This window comes from Theropithecus gelada, chromosome 18, assembly GCF_003255815.1.
Source record: "Theropithecus gelada isolate Dixy chromosome 18, Tgel_1.0, whole genome shotgun sequence".
In the NCBI taxonomy this organism is placed as follows: Eukaryota; Metazoa; Chordata; class Mammalia; order Primates; family Cercopithecidae; genus Theropithecus; species Theropithecus gelada.
In genome coordinates this window covers 70,129,028-70,151,549 of record NC_037686.1, presented here as the reverse complement: position 1 = coordinate 70,151,549, position 22,522 = coordinate 70,129,028, and positions in this window count along the sequence as shown.

The window sequence follows — 22,522 nt, the reverse complement described above, 5'->3', positions numbered from 1 at the left end:
AGGGCCAAAGATAGGATATTAAAAATGGTAGTTTTCAATAATTTAACATTAACTGCTTCATTTTATAGACCAGCCAGCTGAGAAAAGCTGAGAATGTAAAAGATCTAAGATATGTGCCACCACGGTGTCCATACAAAAAAAAAAGGAAGATGTGATCATCTGAATATTTCTTTTGTAAAGACTTCATATGCAGAGACGCTTAGAACCTCCATTAAACGTAAAGTTTGTTTTTCAGATGTCAGCCAGGAGATGAAGCCAGCTACAGCTGATAAACTTACATTTTAGACAAGCACACTTTTCTATGCCTTATACACTGATTAAAGGGTTTACACATTTGCAATTATTTTGAATACACATCAAGACAAGTGGTTTCCTGGGGTGACAGCAATCTAAAGAGAAAGCAACATTTTTCAGAGCAGGAATCTTTTCAGGGCTGTGTTCCCACCTGCTGTTCTAGTTTATGTACTCAGTGCATAATATCTGCAATGGTATGTCAGAAGCTTTTGTCTAAAAAAAAAGTATACATGTGAAAACTATAAAATATAGAAAGGAAACATCAAATTTCTGCTGTAACCATAGCAGAACTTACTATGTAAAAGTAGTAATATTCTGAAAATTCAGCCATGCATTGATATATACATACCAGAAGTAGACTTAATTACATAAAGTCTGATTAAAATAAAACATATCTCAGTCATTTTATATTAGCATATCATTTGACTTAAGTGTACCAGCAATCTTGCCTACCCTGCTGGGCTGCTGTGCTGGTTGGCATTCTACTGGAAATATGTCTCTGTGAGTTTAAGGCATTTCCAAAAAAGTTCCTCATTTGTCTACAGATGTGCATTCTTGAATCATTAGGCCCATTTCCACACTAGCAGAGAAAGAAGGCCGGAAGGAGTGAGCCTGGCTCCAGGCCTCCTCACAGGGGACTCTGCAGTGTTGATGTGAGAGCATCTGAACATGGAATAAAAAAAGAAAAGCAAGAAACACGTTAAAACTACACTTCATCTTCATCATAATCTTGTCCACTGCAAGATTTATACAGAGACCAATTAGTTTTAAATTTAACTATTATCAATATAAATACTTTAACCTCACGTGGCTAAAATTCCACGGTAAAAGCTATTGGATATTTGTGTGTCTGCGCGTTTGTGTGTGCGTTTGTGTGTATTATGCTGTACGTTATGTCTAGCATACTATCAAATGGTTTATAAGTAATGAGTGCTCATAAATTAAGTCCACATGCTCTTCAAGTTCACACAAATTTAGTACTCTTTAATAAAAATTGTTTTGAAATTATTGATAAAATCAAGGCTAGGCGCAGTGGCTCACACCTGTAATCTCAGCACTTTGGGCAGATCACCTGAGGTCGGGAGTTCGAGACCAGCCTGACCAACATAGAGAAACCCTGTCTCTACTAAACATACAAAATTAGCTGGGTGTGGTGGTACACACCTGTAATCCCAGCTACTGGGGAGGCTGAGGCAGGAGAATCACTTGAATCTGGGAAGCGGAGGTTGTGGTGAGCTGAGATTGTGCCACTGCACTCCAGCCTGGCCAACAAGAGCAAAACTCCATCTCAAAAAAAAAAAAAATCAAAAAAATTTTGGATGTCTTCAAAATTGTTAGCATTTTTGCCTGGGTCTACTAATTATTTTATATTTACCTCTGTTGGATATTTTAAGATGTCACAGTTTGGCACAGAGGTTGTAATAAAATAATCCCATTCAAATATACTTTTTAAGTGATTTTTTTTTGGAGAAGTAAGACTAATTTAATGCTGTTGATGCAATAAAAACAGCTAAATCTTCTAGGTTAGTGGTAAAAATACCCATGTATTTAACTTTAAGTTTCTTCCTTAGATGAACACCTGATATTCACTGGCTACAAAAATGGTTAATAAAAAAATTAACTTGAAATAATAAGTAGCTTTGTCTAATATCTTAAGTTTTCAGAAGTGGCATAAACTGTTAAAAAAGAATGAAAGAACTAATTACATACAAATAGGATAAATGCTTGGAAGCAAACATTTTGTGTAATTTAATATATTTAAATTATTTTGAATTAAATAATTAGTAAAAGCTCATTAGATGTATGGGTTATTCCCAGTTAAGAAGGGATTATGATATGAAAAAACACATGTTTCTAAAAATCACAGAATGACTTCATCTATAAAATGCTGACATCTGAAAAACAGTTCAGGATTTCTTGCTTCCTAGGTTTCCACTAAAACTTAAGGTTACTAAGAATAAGAATTCTAACGAATATAAAATTCTGTAAGTTGTATTCTTATTAGAAACATAAATGATAATTTTATGTAATTTGGAGATTAAAAGTTATTTATAAAACAAGGTATAAAAAGAGTAAGGAGAGAGGGAGGTAAAAGGGTTAGCTATATAAAGATGTATTTTTAGTAAGGAAGATTACAAAAAAATAATTTTGGGCTTGGCGTGGCGGCTCATGCCTGTAATCCTAGCACTTTGGGAGGCCAAGGTGGGCAGGCCACTTGAGGTCAGGAGCTCGAGACCAGCCTGGCCAACATAGTGAAACCCCTTCTCTACTAAAAATACAAAAACTAGCTGGGCATAGTGGTGAGTGCCTGTAATCTGAGCTATTCGGGAGGCTGAGGCAGGAGAATTGCTTGAACCTGGGAGGTGGAGGTTGCAGTCAGCCAAAACTGTGCCATTGCTCTCCAGCCTGGGGAGCAAGAGCAAAACTCAGTCTCAAAAAAGAAAAAATAATTTTGTATAAGAAAGCACTTTATATGATGAATTTTTATCCTAAAATGAAATGACTAACAGTTATTTTAAAAAGATAGTGTAGGACAAATCAGAAGGTCCAAGCATTTCATAGACAGTTTGTTGAAGTCATGATAAAGTTTGTGAACAAAGAAATCTAATTTATTAAAATAAGGCTTGATATTTATTTTCAATTTTAATTGAGGAAAATAAGGGATCTTTACATTCTAATATCCTTATTTTACTTTAAGAAAATACATTTGAACTTTAATTAGACAAATTCAGTTAATATACACCAAAAACCTTTCTAACCAAAGATAAATAAATAAATAAACTTTTTAGTTTGTTGGCATGAGGTACTGGGAAACCTACAGTAGCAATTTGAGTAGGCACTACCTAGAAATAGATAAAATCCTGAAAGGAGACATACTCACCATCATCATCATTACCATCATCATTCTTATCCTCATCACCATCACCATCATTATCATTATCATTATCACCACTACCATGATTCTTATCATCACCACCATCACCATCACCACCATCACCATCACCATGATTCTTACCATCACTGTCATCATCACTATTGCCATCATCACCATTATCATCATCATCACCATCACCAACATCATCGCCACTATAGCCATCACAATTAGCAAAGAAAATATTTACATAGGGCTTACTTCGCACTAGCCACCATTCTAAATACTGTCATATATTAACATAATGATCCATGACCTATGTACCATTATTATCCCCATTTTGCCGATGAGAAAAGTGAAGCACAGAGAGAATAAATAACTTGTCCTGCTAATTGAAAAAAACTTGATTCAAATCCAGGGCTTCTGGCTCTTGTCAAGGACTGTCAGTTCCTGTGTTATATTGCCCCTCGGTCATGAAAACAAGTCATCATTTTCAATACTATGGTGAGGTCATTCTGCAGCTCAGTATATTAATTATAAAGGAAGAAAAATACACGTTTTACTTACTAGGTGGACGTTGTAATGTCTACATTTTGGTTGGTAATACCATGAATCAAATATGTACTTGTGACATCTAGTATTTTATCCAGGAAACCATTAAGATATCATGAAAATGACTCTATAGATTATCTTCACTTTGATATGTGTAGTTATCAAAAAGAATCATACACTGACTTTTGAAAGAAAATATCTTTTCCAATAAAATATTTCTGTAATTTGAGGAAAGACAACCTCCTTCACAGCACATTTTTTCATGTAAAAATGTGAGGTTCAGTAATTTAAAATTGCATTCTTCCAATGCTTTGATTAAAAAAAATTGTTTTATTTTGTTTCATTTTAAAAATGTATTCCTAAGTGCTATTTGAATTAGTATCCCACAGAGAAGGTATATTTTAAATTATATAAATGAAACACTTCCAAAAAAGAAATTCTTAGTAAAATGCTTCCACAAAATAATTTTTTAATCAGATAGTAGTTATTTAAATATATTTTATAAATTCATGACCACACTGTATCTAAATAATCGTCATATCAAATGTCAGAAGTAGGGGTAACTATCTGGAAAAGACCAATACATTTTTCTCAAGATCATTAACCGACAAATTAGTGCATGCTCTTTATTCCACAATATGCCTACAAAAGTTCCACAAGAACAATACTATTACTAACACCAACAATATGAAGTGACTTATACAGGAAAGAAAATCATCATGTTGACACCAGACTTTCAACAGTGATGCTTCATGTCAAAGACAGTGGAGTTACATATTTAAGATACTCAAGGCCAGGCACGGTGGCTCACGCCTGTAATCCCAGCACTTTGGGAGGCCGAGGCAGGCGGATCACATGAATTCAGGAGTTCGAGACCAGTCTGCCCAACATGGTGAAACCCTCTCTACTAAAAATACAAAAATTAGCTGGGCATGGTGGTGCATGCCTGTAATCCCAGTTACTCAGGAGGCTGAGCAAGGAGAATCTCTTGAACCCGGGAGGCAGAGGTTGCAGTGAGGCGAGATTGCACCATTGCGCTCCAGCCTGGGCAACAAGAGCAAAACTCGGCCTCAAAAAAAAAAAAAAAATGCCCAACAAAAGAAAATGTGAGACACTTTCACGTACAGCCGAATTGTCTTTCAAGAAGAAAGGAATATCAACAGGCAAGAACTCAGAGAATTGTGTTCCCATGGAACGTTCCTGAAGATTCTTTCTGATAACTCACTTCAGACACCCAAAATCACTGGAGAAACAATGGCACAAAGGCTGAAGGTGAGCATTAAATGCCCACTTTACATTTGTTTATCTGTACTTGGCCAGTGGATCATTACTGTTTTCTTTTCATTTAAAGTCAGTAGTTTTATGAGGTTATATGTCAGGACTGTTAATTTTGTGCTGATTTTCCTAGGTACTCAGTGTGCCTTTTTGATATATAATGTCAACTCTTTTAGTCCAAGAAAATTTTAGTAAAATATATTTGTTCTCTTCCATTGCTCTTCCATTCCATTGCTTGGATATTCTTTTCAGAAATTCTGATTATGCGCATATTTGATATTTTGGCCCATCTACCGTATTTCATCACTACAACCTTCCAGGGAGCCCCTGTTGTCAAAGAGAATGAGCCCAAGGCCCGGGGAAGGAAGTTAACTTAGTCACATCTGAACACATAAAAAAGAGAATGATGCACATTGCATGGTACAATTGCATGAACTTCAACACATGCCCCAAAGACATCATGACAAGAGGTGCCCATCACCTTCCGGAACTGACCAGCCGGAATCCCCGCAGGCTTGCAAAGCACCGGACCCTCCTCGCCTGTCCCCACATTGAACTGATATCAGGCTCTCCATGGGAATCCCACCCCACGAATAGCCCCGGGTTTCTCGCAATCCACGGAACAAGGGAGCAAACTCTCCTCTAAGGCTCCCCTTGCCACCAACCCACACGGAAGCGCTGTTTGTCCAGGGTCTGCTGCCTGCCCTGCGTGAGCCTCCTGCGGCTCCATCGTGAGTGGCTTCTGAGAGACGAGAGACATGCAGCCTCAGGGGGAAACCTCAACCCCTTCTCCTTCTGTCCCAACACCCACCCAGGGCCCAAGTCCACCGATGCTTTCCTTCCACCCTAAAGTCAGCGGCTTCTCTCCATCCACAATGTTACCATCACCCCCCAGCATCCTCACGAATCAGGGATTGCTGCACAAAGACTGTGTCTCCTGGATGACCTCTTAATTGCCAGTTTTTTTAAAATTTCTTCTCTTATATTAGCTTCTTGTGGCTGATGTAACAAAATAACCACAAACTGGATTGCCTAAGAGAACAGAAATGTATTTGCTCACAGTTCTGGAGTATGTAAGTCTGAAATCCAGGTATGGGCAGGGCCTCTCTCCCTCTAAAGGCTCTACAAGAGGATACTTCCTTCCCCTCCAGCTCCAGGTGGTTCCCAGCGATCCCCGTAGTTCCTTGGCCTGTGGCCGCCTCCCTCCAGTCTCCGTCTCTGTCATCACAGGGCTGTCCTCTCTGCGTCTGCATCTCCAAGTCTTCCTCAGAGGAGGACACCAGTCATACTGGACTAGAGGCAACCCTAATCCAGCACCACCTCATCTTAAAACCTCACTTCCACATGAGGTCACACCCACAGATACCAGGCTCTGGACTTGGACATATCTTTTTGGGGAACACACTTCAACCCAGTACCTGTGCCTTGTCATGAGCTTAAATGTATCAAATCCGTGGGTAAGAAAAATCTGGCAGAAATGCTGAAATGTTGGTTAATTTAGGAAGAGTTTAGTAGGTGCAAAACATAATTCAAACCCCATAAAATAATTTTTTCAGAGTTAGATATATGTATATTCAAAAATATTTAAACTCAAACAAATGGTACAAGCACTTAGAGAAGTTAGCCTGGGACTATTCTAGATGACTACTGTGTGGCATGAAGTGAAAACTGGTGTTCATTTTAATGAAGGCACATGGGGAAAATAACATTGTCTGAACATATCTGAAACGTTGTGTTTCAATCTAATTCTGCATTTCAAACTTAAAATTTGGTAACCTGTCACAGAAAGTATCTGAAAAGTCAATCACATAAGGAACCAGTAGAGAAGCAGAGCGTATAATGTAGCCTTGAGAGGGAAGACCGGGAGCCAAGGAGAAGGAGCTCACCGCAACTGTCTGAAGTGTTGACTGACAGAAACAGGTTTGGAAATGCTATGAGGTAGTAAATGAGGTAACAAGGAAGGGTGGGCCAAGGCTTCAGGAGCCCAGGTTTCAGGTCAGGGTCAGTTTTTCTGTTTTTTGTTTTTTGTTTCCTAGTTCCATCTCATTTTTATTGCTAAGTCAAAGGAAGTTTTATTTATTTATTTATTTAGCTTTAAGTTCTAGGGTACACATGCACAACGTGCAGGTTTGTTACAAACGTATTCATGTGCCATGTTGGCGTGTTGCACCTATTAACTCGTCATTTACATTAGGTATATCTCCTAATGCTATCCCTCCCCCCTCCCCATAGCAGGCCCCAGTGTGTGATGTTCCCCTTCCTGTGTCCAGGTGTTCTCACTGTTCCATTCCCACCTATGAGGGAGAGCATGCAGTGTTTGGTTTTTTGCCCTTGCAATAGTTTGCTGAGTATGATGGTTTCCAGCTTCATCCATGTCCCTACAAAGGACATGAACTCATCCTTTTTTATGGCTGCATAGTATTCCATTGTGTATATGTGCCACATTTTCTTAATCCAGTCCATCACTGATGGACATTTGGGTCAGTTCCAAGTCTTTGCTATTGTGAATAGTGCTGCAATAAACATACATGTGCATGTGTCTTTATAGCAGCATGATTTATAATCCTTTGGGTATATACCCAGTAATGGGATGGCTGAGTCAAATGGTATTTCTAGTTCTAGATCCTTGAGGAATCACCACACTGTCTTCCACAATGGTTGAACTAGTTTACAATCCCACCAACAGTGTAAAAGTGTTCCTATTTCTCCACATCCTCTCCAGCACCTGTTGTTTCCTGACTTTTTAATGATCGCCATTCTAACTGGTGTGAGATGGTATCTCATTGTGGTTTTGATTTGCATTTCTCTGATGGCCAGTGATGATGAGAATTTTTTCATGTGTCTGTTGGCTGCATAAATGTCTTCTTTTGAGAAGTGTCTGTTCATATCGTTTGTCCACTTTTTGATGCGGTTGTTTTTTTCTTGTAAATTAGGTCACGGTCAGTTTAAGTAATACCCTTCTACACCTCAGAGCTATCCAGTAGAATAAGCTATGTGGAAAGCAGTGAGTTCCACACTGCTGGAGGTGTTCAATCAGAGAATGGATGAGCTTCCAACAACGCTGGATGCAACATTTCCACTCAACTAGAGTCTTGTGCTAGAGAACCTCTTAGGGCCCTTGTAAAAACATCAAATCATAAGGTGAACAAGCCTCATACCAGCAAATGGATGCACAATTCCCGTTTTCCAGCTGTCACAGCAAAGTATTAATTCAAGATTACTGAATAGCGTTTTGCTGCTGTTGTTGCGGTGAAGATTTAAATTCAACTTTCTTCCCAAATTATTACACATATGAATTACAGGTTTTAATACAAACGTATACCTTATTATGTAAATAATGTATATACATATTTCCAAAAAGTTTCAAAATGTCACATGAATAAAAGAGTTATCTAAAAGGTCAACATGTAAATTCCTAGAAACAATGGCTGTTTATAATCATATATTCAGGATTTCTGTACACTTTCTCTGACTAATGAAAATTGATGTCTGGGGCGGCTTCGGCACTCAGGAGACATGAATGTGGTCATTCTTTTTATAACAGGGAATGTGAGTGACTTGTAATATGGAGGCTCCCTTATCATACTGAATGTAAACTGAAATTAAACTAGGATGTGTGAATAACTGCATTAAGGAAGTGAGTAACCCAGCCTCTACAAAACAAGAAATCAGTAAATTTTCTGGAAAAATGAATAGAAGTATATTGATCGTGTGAGAAACAATGCAGTTTCCCAAATGAGTATTTTGTGGCCCTCCTTGTCGTATTGCTGGGAGGACCATGTTGTGAGTTTGCGCAAGTAACAGTGAATGGAAATTTTACTTCAAATTACATATAATTACCTCTTCGTGCTGCCAAAAAAAAAAAAAAAAGGAAAAGAAGAAAAAGAAATACCATCTTCTCTTGTCCATCCCTATTTTCCTTAAGTTCTACTCATGGCACAGTTGGAGTCGTTATTATCCTAACACGAAGACTGGATAGACAAGTGGCTGCACTGAATAGTGAGGAGAAGGTGAAACAGTTTCCTCCACTCCAGTGAGGCCTGCGATGAGGACAGCGCACTGAGCTCTATTGAGTGGCACGTGGGTAATGACAGATTGGCTTGAAAATGGTTTTCATCACAAGGACAGCTAGGAATAAAGAGCTGGAGGGGTGAGTTACAGCTCTGGCAGGGAACTGCTTGAGCGTGGCCTTTCACATTTAGGCCACACTCCATCGTATCTCCGGCATGCATGCTGTCTACGCTGGACCGTAAAATCCGTGGGAATGATAAACTATGGCAATGATGTGAACTCAATTCTCAGCCATCCGAAAGAAAAACACAACTTACATACTTACAAAGCCAGGGGAAAATCCAAGCCCCTTTCAAATGACAGAAAGTAGATATTTGAGTCACAGATGTGCAGAGTTGCTTCTTTTAAAAACATCAGAGTAATAGAATGAATGGATTTTATAGGACGGCACGACCTAGGAGACGGGAGTCCAGAAAAGCGTCAGGGAGCTGAGGAGATTGGATTCGGTAATTTAGGGGTTAATGCAAAAGAGTAAGTGGCAAGTGATAGAAGAATTGTAATCCAGAAGACAGCTGTGCATGTGAGGCAGGTGTGTGTGTGCGCGTGTATCTATCTCACCTAAAAGGAGGCAAACCCAGTCAACCCGTGTCCCATTGCCCAAAGGGATGCCTACCAAGCTCCATTTGTGTCTCTCGAACCCCTCTCTGACCTGTGGGGAAGGAGGAAGCCCCTGGCCTCTCCCTGGAGGCTCCCCACACTCGAAGAGCATCCTTGAGGGAGGGAGCAGGAGCCTCCTCCAGCCCCGGAACAGGGGCACGGGGCACAGAGCTCATCCCCCGAAAGTGCTTTCTCAGTCATGGTTTCCACTAGAAACATGCAGAACACGTCATTCTGAATCCACTCATTTCTCCTCTAGCCATACAAGCTACAAGAAGAAAGACAGGAAAAGACTGCCCACCAACCCAATTATCACGAAATAAAAGAAATCTGTGAACTCTCGACTGCATGTAAGGGCTGCCAAAAACAACAAAGACCAAGAACGTTTTCATAGATCCTCAAGGGAGTCCAAGGTGTTCTAACAGGTGAGAAAAGGGGTGCGGGGATTTCAGACATTGTCAAGAGCAAGCGCAGTCAGGAGAGAGCCACCCCGACAAGGACCCGCCGAAGGCAGCATCGGCTTAGACAGGCACAAGGTCCGCAGGGTACGGGAGGTAGGGGATGCCTCAAGGGGGAGATCTGGCAGATATCAGAAAGCAACGTAACAACGAATCTTCTAAAAATTAGGGACTCTTCAGGGGTCTGAGTCTGGTTGGGTCCTCAGAGACAGATGACGCATTGCTGCACCCCCATGTGCCTCCGACCATATAGTTGCCCATGGGGACTTTCTGTAAGGTTAGCAAACAGAATCCAATGGCACACTGCAGAAAAACATGTCATGACCAGAGACAGTGTATTCCAGAGATGCAAAGGAGCATTAGGAAATCTGTTCTATAATCCATATTAGTAGGTCTAAGAACAAAAAGTTATATGACTATCTCTATGCCTATTGAAAACTCTTTTGACAAAATATCTTTTGATATTTTATTTTTGATTTAAAAAAATAAAATATCAAAGAAGGTATTGGATTCCACTTACTGTGAATCAAAGAAAATACTTGTACTCAACTCAGGAAAAAGACAAGAATCGACACTGTCACTATTAGTATCCACTGCAAATGTTTGCTAAAGCAACTAGACATAAAAGAAATCGGATGTCCAAAATCTAATAAAAAGGAGTAAAATATATTTATTTTAACTTTTTTTGCAGATTATATTTATACATATATAATCCAACAGAATCCACTAATCCACTGAAAAACTACTACAAAGGATAAAAAGTCAGTAAGGTCACAGGACAAAATGAAGTGCAGAAATCAGCAGTCCCTCTGTAATGGTTAAAACATCACCAACCAGAGCCATAGAAACCAGCTAGAAGGTGCAAGGGAAGAAAAGATATTACTAGCAAGAATAGCAACTAAGCAGACAAGAGAATGCCTTGGAGTCCTGTTAACAGGAAAGGTGAAGCAAAAACATAAATAGTAAGTTGATAAAAATCTGAAAGACACACAAGTACATTTGAACACAAGGAACGGCGTGCAGGCCGACCTCGGAGATATTGTGGGTTCAGTTCCAGACCCTACAAATATCACAACAAAGCCAGTCACACAATGCTTTTGTTTCCCAATGCATTTAAAAGTTGTGTTTATGCTATACTGTAGCTTATAAAGCGTGCAACAGCACTGTGTCTAAAAAACAATGTACGTACCCTCATTAAATACTGCATTGCTAAAAAATGCTGGCATTCATCTGGGCATTCAGTGAGCCACAATCTTTGTGTGGTGGAGACGCTTCAGTGGTGATGGCTGCTGACTGATCAAGGGGTAGCTGCTGAAGGTTGGGGTAGCTATGGAATTTTATTAAAATAAGGTGATAATGAAGTTTGCTGCATTAATTGACTGTTCCTTTTGTGAAAGATTTCCTCATGGCAAGCAATGATGTTTGATAGCCTTTTACCCACAGTAGAACTCCTTTCAAAATTGGAGTCCATCTCTCAAAGGTCTCCACCACTTTACCAACTAAGTTTACCTAATATTCTAAATCTTTTGTTGTCATTTCAACATTGTTCACAGCATCTTCACCAGGAGTAGATTCCACTGAAGAAACCACTTTCTTAGCTCATCTGCAAGAAGCGATTTCTCATCCTTTCAAATTTATCATGAGATTGCAGCAATTCAGCCCCATCTTCAGGCCCCACTTCTCCTTCCAGTTCTCTCATGATTTCCACACGTGCAATCACTTCCTCCACTGAAGGCTTGAACCCTGTAAAGTCATCCAGGAGAACTCCAACTTTTAAAAAACTCCTATGAATGTTGATATTTTGATCCCCTCCCATGACTCACAAATGTTCCTACTGGCATCTAAAATGATGAATCCTTTCCTGGTTTCCAATTTACCTTGCCCAGACCCATCAGATGAATCACTATTTATGGCAGTCTAATGAAATGTCTTTTTTTGTGTGTGTATTCCTTTTTAAAGTTTTTTATGCATTTGTGTATTTATTTATTAATTTTACGTATTGATGGAGTACATAGTGATGTTTTGATCCATATAATATATGGTATCAGATCAGGGTCATTGTGTATCTATTATCTGAGACATGTATCAGTTATTCATATTGGAAAAGTTTAATATCCCCCTTATAGTCCTTTGAAACTTTGTTACTGTTGACTGTAGTCATCCTACAGTAGTATCAGACCCTAGAACTTATTCTTCCTATCAAGTTGTAACCTTGTATCCTTCAGCAAATTTCTCCCTATCCCTCTGTTCTTCCTGCCCTTCCCAGTCTCTAGTTTCCTCTGTTCTACTTTTTACTTCTATAAGATAAACATTTTTTAGCTTCCACATAGGAGAGAGCACTTGCAGTGTTTTAACTTTCTTTTCTAGCTTATTGCATTTAACATAGTGCCCTCCAGTTTCATCCATGACGCCGAAAATGACAGAATTTTATTCCTTTTGTGGCCGAGTAGTACTCTATGGTTATATATACCACGTTTCCTATGTTTCTTAAATAGTAACACTCAAAAGTCACAATTACTCCTTGATCCATGGGCTGCAGAATGGATGTTGGGTTAGCAGGCATGAAAGCAACCTTAAAATCTGGACACCCAGAGTTCATCCCTGGCAGGAATGTAAACGTGTAAAATCAGGATGAACATTAATTGGGTTAATGTCATTAACTGGGTTAATGTAGCAAGGTTGCAGACGTTTACAGCCTATGGCTCAGAAATTCTACTTTCAGGTGCCAAACACAGAGTTCTTGCTGATGGGCTCTGGGAAGGAGGCACGGAAAAGTTCACAGCAGCAAAACTGCATCATGTGAAAAGATGGGGAGGGCAGGTACAGAAAGGGTACAACAAATAAGCATTGCAGGGTGCTCACAGGATGCATCCTACACAGAAAACGAATCAAACTCCAGTTAGGTTCATAACTAGCTTGGTCTCGTCTTGAGTTGAAAAGAATATGCATGTATGACACAAAGAAAAGGCAAAGAAAAATGATTGAGGGTTTTGGTTATGTAGGAATGGGGAGAAAACGCCAGAGGACTTCAAAATGAATAGGAATTGCCTTAAACTGCGTGTGGTCCCATGCAGTTGTTTTCTTCCATCCTCACAGTCTCTAAGCATTTATGTATATTCAGTACTTTAAAAACAACGACACAAAAAGCCTGCTTTCCTCATCCCCTCTCCGGCCCTGGGCATCTTGCTTGCTGAGGGCAGTGCTGAGAAGTGACTGCCAGACCTGGCACTTAAGGCACGGTGGAGTCAAGGATGAAATTGTTTGATCTTTCCAGTGTACCATAATTTTTCTGGGTGTTCTATAAAAGATATAGCTGTCGGCCGGGCGCAGTGGCTCAAGCCTGTAATCCCAGCACTTTGGGAGGCCAAGGCAGGCGGATCACGAGGTCAGGAGATCAAGACCATCCTGGCTAACACAGTGAAATCCCGTCTCTACTAAAAATACAAAAAATTAGCCGGGCAAGGTGGCAGGCGCCTGTAGTCCCAGCTACTCGGGAGACTGAGGCAGGAGAATGGTGTGAACCCGGGAGGCAGAGCTTGCAGTGAGCTGAGATCCGGCCACTGCACTCCAGCCTGGGCAACAGAGCGAGACTCCGTCTCAAAAAAAAAAAAAAAAAAAAAAAAGATATAGCTGTCATATAACTCGCACCTCAAAGCGTTCATTTCAGGATTATTTGAAATAATCTATAAGGAGCATTTACACAGTATCTGGTTTAAAGAAATCACTCCAAGAATTTTAGTGTTTATTAATATGTTGTGTTTAGTATTATTTTATCCATAGAGAAAAACTAAAATGGGTAATAGGGTCAGGTTTCTGTTTTGGCTTGGTTTGATTTGGTTTTTCAAACTGGAGTTTTAGAGGTCACAATCTTGAAATACCGTGGCTCAGGCTTGAGCAGAAGAAAGAGGAGATTGTTAGAAACACACAGGAAGACCTGCAGTCTGCTATACGGAGTCACCGTCACCGTTCCTGCCCTGCCCTTTTTTCAAAAAATAAAAGAGAGTCTCTCTGTCACCCAGGCTGGAGTGCAGTGGCACAATCTTGGCTCACTGCAACCTCTCCTCCCAGGTTCAAGGGATTCTGCTGCCTCAGCCTCCTAAGAAGGTAGGACTACAGGTGTGTGCCATCACACTCAGCTAATTTTTTGTATTTTTAGTAGAGATGGGGTTTCACCGTGTTAGCCAAGATGGTCTCCATCTCCTGACCTCGTGATCTGCCCACCTCGGCTTCCCAAAGTGCTGGGATTACAGGCGTGAGCCACCGCGCCCGGCCCTGCCTTTCTTAAGAAAATACAATTATCAATGTTGATAATATTTTAAGCTTCTTTGAAAATCAAATGTGCTGTGCAGAGAAAAGCTCTTTGAAAATTTTTACAGTTGAGAGTTTGAAAGACACTTTTATTATCAATATCCCTAGTGACAGAGAGAAAAAAAAATTTGAACTTTATTCTTCTCATCTGTGTTATTGAAAATTCTTGATTTTGTAATAGAGATCCAAAATTTCCGTAATAGTTCAAGTCAGAAGTTCTACCCAATGGTTTGGTACATTTTACATAATTTGATTTCACTCTAAGAAAAGAACATATTGTCTATTAGTCTGCATTTTCATTGCTGAAAATTTAGAGAATGAGTATCCTTATTAGGATATATATTGTCCTAATAACTCCATTATTAAATATACCTGAAATCATGAATGTCTTTCAAATAAATCAAAAACAGTTTATGAAGAAAGTACATTTTGAAATTAATTCAGATCTAGTCCCTAGTTTGCCCTCACAACTTTGTTCTACCTCCTTACTCGAATTCACAATATTTTTCAATAAGCAGAAATCTGACTACATCAAATGGAAAGAAATAGAGCTGGTGTATCAGCTATTCCACAAGGTAATTTGTTTTTAAAGTGAGTGAAGCTACTCATTAGACCAAGGCTTTAAAAATGCAAACCAGGACTAGAACCGTTGCCCACAAATTGTAACACAGGGTCATAACCAAGGCTGGAAGAATGCTGCAATGACACGCACACACACAAAAGCCCACAGACAGTGCCTTAATGCCATGAAGCCAGCGGGGCCCTCAGATGGGCGCTCACACCTCGCAGCGGCACCGGCCAAGCTGCTGACGGGGAGAGCTGAGTCTGAAGGGTGGCCAGCCCTGTCTTTCTTCCACTGCTGTTGTTTAGCCTTACCTATTCGGACAGACTCAGGAAGAAATTGTGCAAATCTGGGAAATGTAGAAGCACTGGATTTCAGAATTCCCCCTTTCTCTTGGTGTCTCCACCAATCCAGGCTGGGCACTTTCTCCCCAGTCTGAGCCCTGACCTTCCCGTGAGCTCCTGAGTGGTATACTGAGGGTAGAAGACTAAAATATGAAACCCAGACAACAGTAAGGTAAACTGACCTTGTTCTACTAGGAATCTGAAAACTCAGGGAAGAGTTTTCAGAACTCTGAAGGAACAACAGAGGATCTCAGCAGTCTTCTTTCAATGTGAAGGGGGAAATTTTTTTTAAAAAGACTGGAGACCATTATTCTAAGTGAAGTAACTCAGGAACGGAAAACCAAACATCATATGTTCTCACTCATAAGTGGGAGCTGAGAGATGAAGTTGTAAAGGCCTAAGCATGATACAATGGACTTTGGGGACTCAGGGGAAAGGGTAGCAAGGAATAGAAGACTACATATGGGGTACAGTGTACACTGCTCGGGGGATAGGTGCACCAACATCTCTGAAATCACCACTAAGGAACTGACTCATGTAACCACATACAACCTGTGCCCCCAAAAATCTATTGAAATAAAAACAATTTTTTAAAAATTAAAAAGAAGCATTTTCATAAGATCACAGGAAGTGTAAGATAACAGAAATACTGAAGCCACATGAGGACCTACGAGTAGGAAAGGATGGCCGGAAGAACGGGTGCTGCAGAAGGAAGCATTGAAAGAGAAGCAGGAGAATGAGATCGTCTAAGTGTTTATGGGGAACTGGGTGTTGATTCCTTTCAGGTTTGCAGAACTTGGGAAGAGGGTAGTGAATCCTCAGTGAGGAGGGAAATAGCACAATGTTAAAGAAAACAAGGTCATCTTTAATGGGATAATCCAGACTCAAACCTTTTGGAAAAAAACACTATTGCTTCTCTCCTTCCCTCAGGAAGCAGTTTGGGTTTTGTGAACACACACAGAGTTTTAACACGGGATCCTCCATGTAGCATTGCTGATCTGAGGGGACTGCGCTGACTCTGGCTGGGTTTTCACTTCGCTTCTCCCGTCTGTTCTCCTCACGTCCCCAGTTGCAGCCTCTCCCCTCTGCTACCTGCCCAGCATGTTCAGCAACAAGAACCCACAGGCAACCATTTCCCCGGCGACTTCCTATCAGAAACAGGGTCACCTCTTATTTAGCTTCAGAATTTCTTTCCCATAAAAATATAGGGCCATTGAAATCTTTTTTTATTTTTATTTTTGAGACAGAGTCTGGCTCTGTTGCCCAGGCTGGAGTGCAGTGGTGTGATCTCGGCTCACTGCAATCTCCACCTCCCGGGTTCAGGCGATCCTCCCGCCTCAGCTTTCCAAGTAGCTGGGATTACAGGCGCCTGCACCACCTCTGGCTAATTTTTGTATTTTTAGTAGAGACAGGGTTTTGCCTTCCCAGAGCTGCGGAAAGTGACTGTCACTGTGTTTAATCTCAGCTCCAGCAGCCAGCAGAAACCTCGGCCCAAAACAGGGGCTCCCTGCGCCCTGCACTTTCCACGCGGAGCCCAGCGTGCCCTCCCCTGCAAAGCCCCTGACCACAGCCCTCCATGCCCGCGATGGCTCTACTGTGCAGGGTACCCACGGCACAGGGCGGCCCCGCTCCTCGTTCGCAGCTGTGAGCGCTGCCCATTGGATTCCTGGCCACCATCCTTTGTTTAGCCTGTGCTATGCCTGGTCACTTTCTTTTGGACACCTCACTGCCTGCTTGTGCCAGTGTCCGCCAAATATAAGGTTTTTCCAGCAGGGTGAACGTCCTATGCCAGAGGCTCCATCCATGGCAATAGTTCCTGAGAGTCACCTAGACACAGAACACCTCATTCCTGACTGTTTTCCAACCAATTTGGTTTCATTGAAAATAACGAGTCATGCCCAGTCCCATGCCAATGAGTGAGAGAGGCAGACACGTGTCACAATGTCCTGGTGGGAAATCCTGTCATTTTTAAATGGCAGATGTACCAAGCATTCAGGTGCTCCAGGACGGTCCCTGAACCCAATCTCAGCAATCACCACTGAGCGTGTGCTAGATTTCCGCATATCACCAGAGGTGCACAGCACCGCCTTCTGCACACGTGGAATCAGAATCACACACGTTTGACCCTGATGGGCAACAGAATTACCACCTGGGAAAAACGATCCTTCTGTTGCCGGAAAAATTCCCCCAGCTCACTGGAATCAGCCAAGCACCAGCTTTGCTGATAACCCAGGACCTGGCACTGTTGTTCCAGAGGCCACACTCTGATTCTGTCCAGTTCACTCTTTACCTAAATTAGACCTTGACCCGGAAGATGCCTCTGGAGAGCTCCTGCGGTCACGCTCGATGATGGAGGCAGGTGTGGAAAAGGAACAAAGAATCCACCTTGGAGAGCTCGGAGTCTATTACGGAAACTAACACAAAAACTATTAAGTGCCAGGTAATGCAGTCAGCGATAAGAGCCGGAAGAAGGACACAATGGGCTTTAGGGACTCACGGAGAAAGGGTGGGAAGGGAGAGATAAAAGACTACAAATTGGGTTCAGTGTATACTGCTTGGGAGATGGGCGCACCCAAATCTCACAAATCACCGCTAAAGAACTTATCCTGTAACTAAATACCACCTGTTCCCCAAAAACCTATGGAATTTTTTTAAGATGTTAGGGACGCGTATCTCCACACTAAAGGTGCAAAGAGGCATTTACTGGCCAAGTGATTGAGGATAACCAGGAAAGTAAAAGCTACCAAGGGTCATCCAGAGACTGAGACGGAGGAGCCAAGGTAGAAGGATGAAGACACCTGTGCATGCAGAGGTACGTGGGGGCACGGCGGGGAGGAGCCACTGGCAGGTGTGAGGCTTCTCCGGGAGAGGCCTTCACAGCCAATAGAGACGTCCTGAGGAGAGACAGCAAGGGAGCCCCATGGGCAGGGCTGAGTTTTAAATGGATGAGTCGCTGTGATATGGAGGATGATTCCACGGTAGGCATGATTGAAGGGAGGGAATCAAATTGAAAGCCCCTCTATCCATGCATTGGGCAGTAATTATTGATTGTCTCTACTATGTTATGGGAAAGACGGAGTGCTTGTGCCGTGGATAGAGCAGGAAGCATGAGCCCGTTTCCAGAACTGTGATGAGTTCTACAAAGGAGACACGTGGGGTGTTAGGAGTCCATGAAACAGAGGCACTGCTCAGAGGAAATGCTCTCTGGGGATCCCTCTCTAACTGGAGGCCTGCAGCTTTGTGGTCAGTCCACGTGTGGGCTGTGGCAGCAATTGGTCCTCAGAGGCAGGGAGGGGTGCTGGGGCCTGGGCAGAATGAACAGCATGGATTCAGGGGACTGCAGACCTGAGGGAGGAGGAAGAGCAAAACAGCAGAGGCAGAACAAGAGTGCAAGAGTATGTGATGGAGCTGGTCTCTTCGGCAAGAACCAGCGTTTCATGGACCAGGCTACCGTGCAGAGCCATGAGCATGCAAGTCACTGCCCCATCTGAACCCCTGGAAGGGGAGTGCTAACCTGCAGCCTCTGTTTGCCCTTGGTCAAGGACGTCCCCTTGGGAAAGGATTCCCTGGCCCTGCCAGGTTCATGCGTCCACCAGAAAAGCTGTGAGGGATCCTGGGGCATCCAAGACCGTCACAGTGTCACGCCTGCAGGAGGTGCCTCAATAAGCAAATTTGGTAAAAGTGCTTATTGCATAAACACGTTAATGTTACTGCTTGGGGAGAGACATGACATTCAAATAGTTTTTCTCATTTATTTGGCTTTTTACATGCTCTGATCCACAAAATGGCAGTGTTCCTTAGACACAGGCAGAGCAAAGATTCCACAAACACAGAAAGAGCAAAGACGAGCACTTTTGTTTCAAAGGCTTGGACAACCTTTTCATTACACCAGCCACAACGACATAAAAAATTAAAGGTAAAACCTAATTGAGTTTCCTTGGTCACAAGTGGAAATCTCCAATAATGCTTTCTATGTTCAAACACATGGGGAACTTCACAATGGAAAATATAACACAATTATTTTATTATTACAATTCAAAATCAGGAGAGGTCACGCAGGCCCAAATGACAACCTACTCAGTAAAGACTCAAACCAGTGAGCATATTGAAACCATTATGTAGAAAACATGGAGGATCACCCTTCCAGGATGCCCTTATTAGTACTGGAAGCTAAAAATCTATAGAAGATACTATATATTTGTTGGCTCTGCTAGGTTTCAAGTGTTTTTATTTGTTTTAATTTGATTTGGTCTGGCTTTTGAGAGAGGATCTTGCTCTGTTGCCCAGGCTGGAATGCAGTGGTGCAACCTCAGCTCACTGCATCCTCAACCTCCTGGGCTCAAGTAAACCTCCCACCTCAGCCTCCCAAGCAGCTGAAACCACAGGCAAGCATTACACATCCGGCTATTTTTTTTTTTTTTTTTGTATTTTTTATAGAGACAAGGTCTCACTATATTGCGTGGGCTAGACTCAAACTCCTGACTCAAACAATCCTCCTGTCTCAGCCTCCCAGTCACAGTGGCTCACACCTGGGATTACACGTATGAGCCACAGCAATTGATCTAGTTTACAAGTCTTTAGTGATTTATTTTTGCAAAAAAAAAAAATGACATTAGGTACTATGATAATTAAAAAACAAATACCTTCATTACGCATCACCCTCTCTAAAAGTCAGCACAGATGATTCCTTCTGTGATCCTGCTCCTCCATTCACAAACCACAGCAGAACTGGGACTGTAAGAATCTGCAGGAGAAGCTTCTCAAAAGCACACATGAGATCTTACTCATCCTTCTAGTCTGATATTTACCTGGAACCTAGCCTGTACTCTTCAAGAACTGTGCAAGGTTTGGTTATTACCATATTTAAAAGCTAACAAGTTAGGCTTTGAGATGTGTTTACATTCTCCTTTAAAAAAAATGGATTTTTCTATTGTGGATTTATTTATCAAGGATAGATTTTTTTTAATGACTGATTTTTTAAAATGCCTGGTCAGGGTTTATGTGATGATATTTTTTCTCCAAAGACAACAATAATGAGTAATATAAGATAAATCCTAACTTTAAGACTTTTTTTTTTTTTTTGAGACGGAGTCTCACTGTGTCTCCCAGGCTGGAGTGCTGTCATGCTATCTTTGCTCACTGCAAGCTCCGCCTCCTGGGTTCACACCATTCTCCTGCCTCAGCCTCCCGAGTAGCTGGGACTACAGGCGCCTGCCACCATGCCCAGCAAATTTTTTTTTTTTTTTTTTTTTCTGTAGAGACGGGGTTTTACCATGTTAGCCAGGATGGTCTTGATCTCCTGACCTTGTGATCTGCCCGTCTCAGCCTCCCAAAGTGCTGGGATTACAGGCGTGAGCCACTGCACCCGGCCTAGACATTCTTACATTTACAAACTAAATTCTATTTGAACATGCTTTACTATTTTTTTAAAAAAAAAGCAACCTTGATTTTCATGAACTAAGCTTTATTTTATGTCAAATCATACCTTCCATTAATATATGATATGCTATTATACATCATTTAATCTAAAATTGACAATTACCCTCATTTGAAAAATAGTAATATTTTGTTATTCTTTAAACAAATTTTTTATCAAAATTAGAACTGACACTGAATACATGACTTTTAGTTTTCAGCGAGTTAAATCATTACATTTATAATGTTGCTTTCGGTACCTTCATACACTTACGTATTGAGCACCTGAAAGCATTTCACAGTTTCCTTGTTACACGGGGCAGGTTAACAACATGTGAGTCTAAAGTAAGAAAAGATCATAAACAGACACTTCTCAAAGGAAGAAATACAAGCAGCCAACAAACATATGAAAAAATGTTCATCGTCACTAACGCTCAGAGAAATGCAAATCAAAACCACCATGAGCTATCATCTCACACTAGACAGAATGGCTATTATAAAAAGTCAAATAGTAATGGATGCTGGCAAGGCTGCAGAGAAGAGTGAATGCCTACACACTGCTGGGGGAATGTAAGTTAGTTCAGCCACTGTGGAAAGCAGTTTGGAGATTTATCAAATAACTAAAAACAGAGCTACTACTCAAGCCAGAAATCCCATTACTGGGTATATATCCAAAAGAAAATAAATCATTTTACCAAAAAGACAAGACTCTCCATGTTCATCACAGAATGATTTACAATAGCAAAGATATAGAATCAGCCTAGGTGCCCATCAATGGTGGATTGAATAAGAAAATATGGTACCTATACATCATGGAACACTACACAGCCTTGAAAAGAATGAAATCATGTTCTTTACAGCAACATGGATGTAGGTGGAGGCCATAATCCTAAAATAATGAATGCAGGACAGAAAATCAAATACCATATGTTCTCGCTTATACGTGGGAGATAAACATTGAGCACACAGGGACATGAAGCTGAGAACAGCAGTCACTGCAGACTTCTAGAAGAGGGAGGAAAGGAGTAGGGGATGGGCTTAAAAACTACTTCTTGGGGACTGTACTCACTGCCTGGGTGACCGGATCATTTGTACCCTAAACCTTAGCATCACGTAATATACCCATGTAACAAACCTACACAACCCCCTGTATCTACAATAAAAGTTGAAATTACGTTTTTTTTTTAAAAGGTAAGCATTATTGTTCGTTAAAAGAATCTCCTTCTGTGTTTTGGGGCTAGGCTCTTTGTTGCCGGGTTTGATCACAAGGTAAGATGCTATATCATTGATTTTCTAGGGGGTCTAGAATGAACTCATTTTATTACCTTATTTCTGGAATATACAACATTAAACCTAATTTAACCCACTGTATGTAAAAGGGCTTTTAGCCTACTATTTATTATCAATATTCATGAAAATATATATATAATGGTCTGAAAATTCTCATCATAAAATTCTATATTAGCCTTAAAGATGGAAAACCCTATAATTCAGATCCAAAATCATTAGTTGTTTCTCTTTTATTATGTTTTATTTTATTTTATACACCATACAACGCCTCTGTTGGGCAATGTATTTCCACAAGATATATGTTCCATACTGCACTAGTAGATTATGCTACTTAGTATTGTTTTGTGACATTTATTAGAATAGAGGCCGGGCGCGGTGGCTCAAGCCTGTAATCCCAGCACTTTGGGAGGCCGAGACGGGCGGATCACGAGGTCAGGAGATCGAGACCATCCTGGCTAACATGGTGAAACCCCGTCTCTACTAA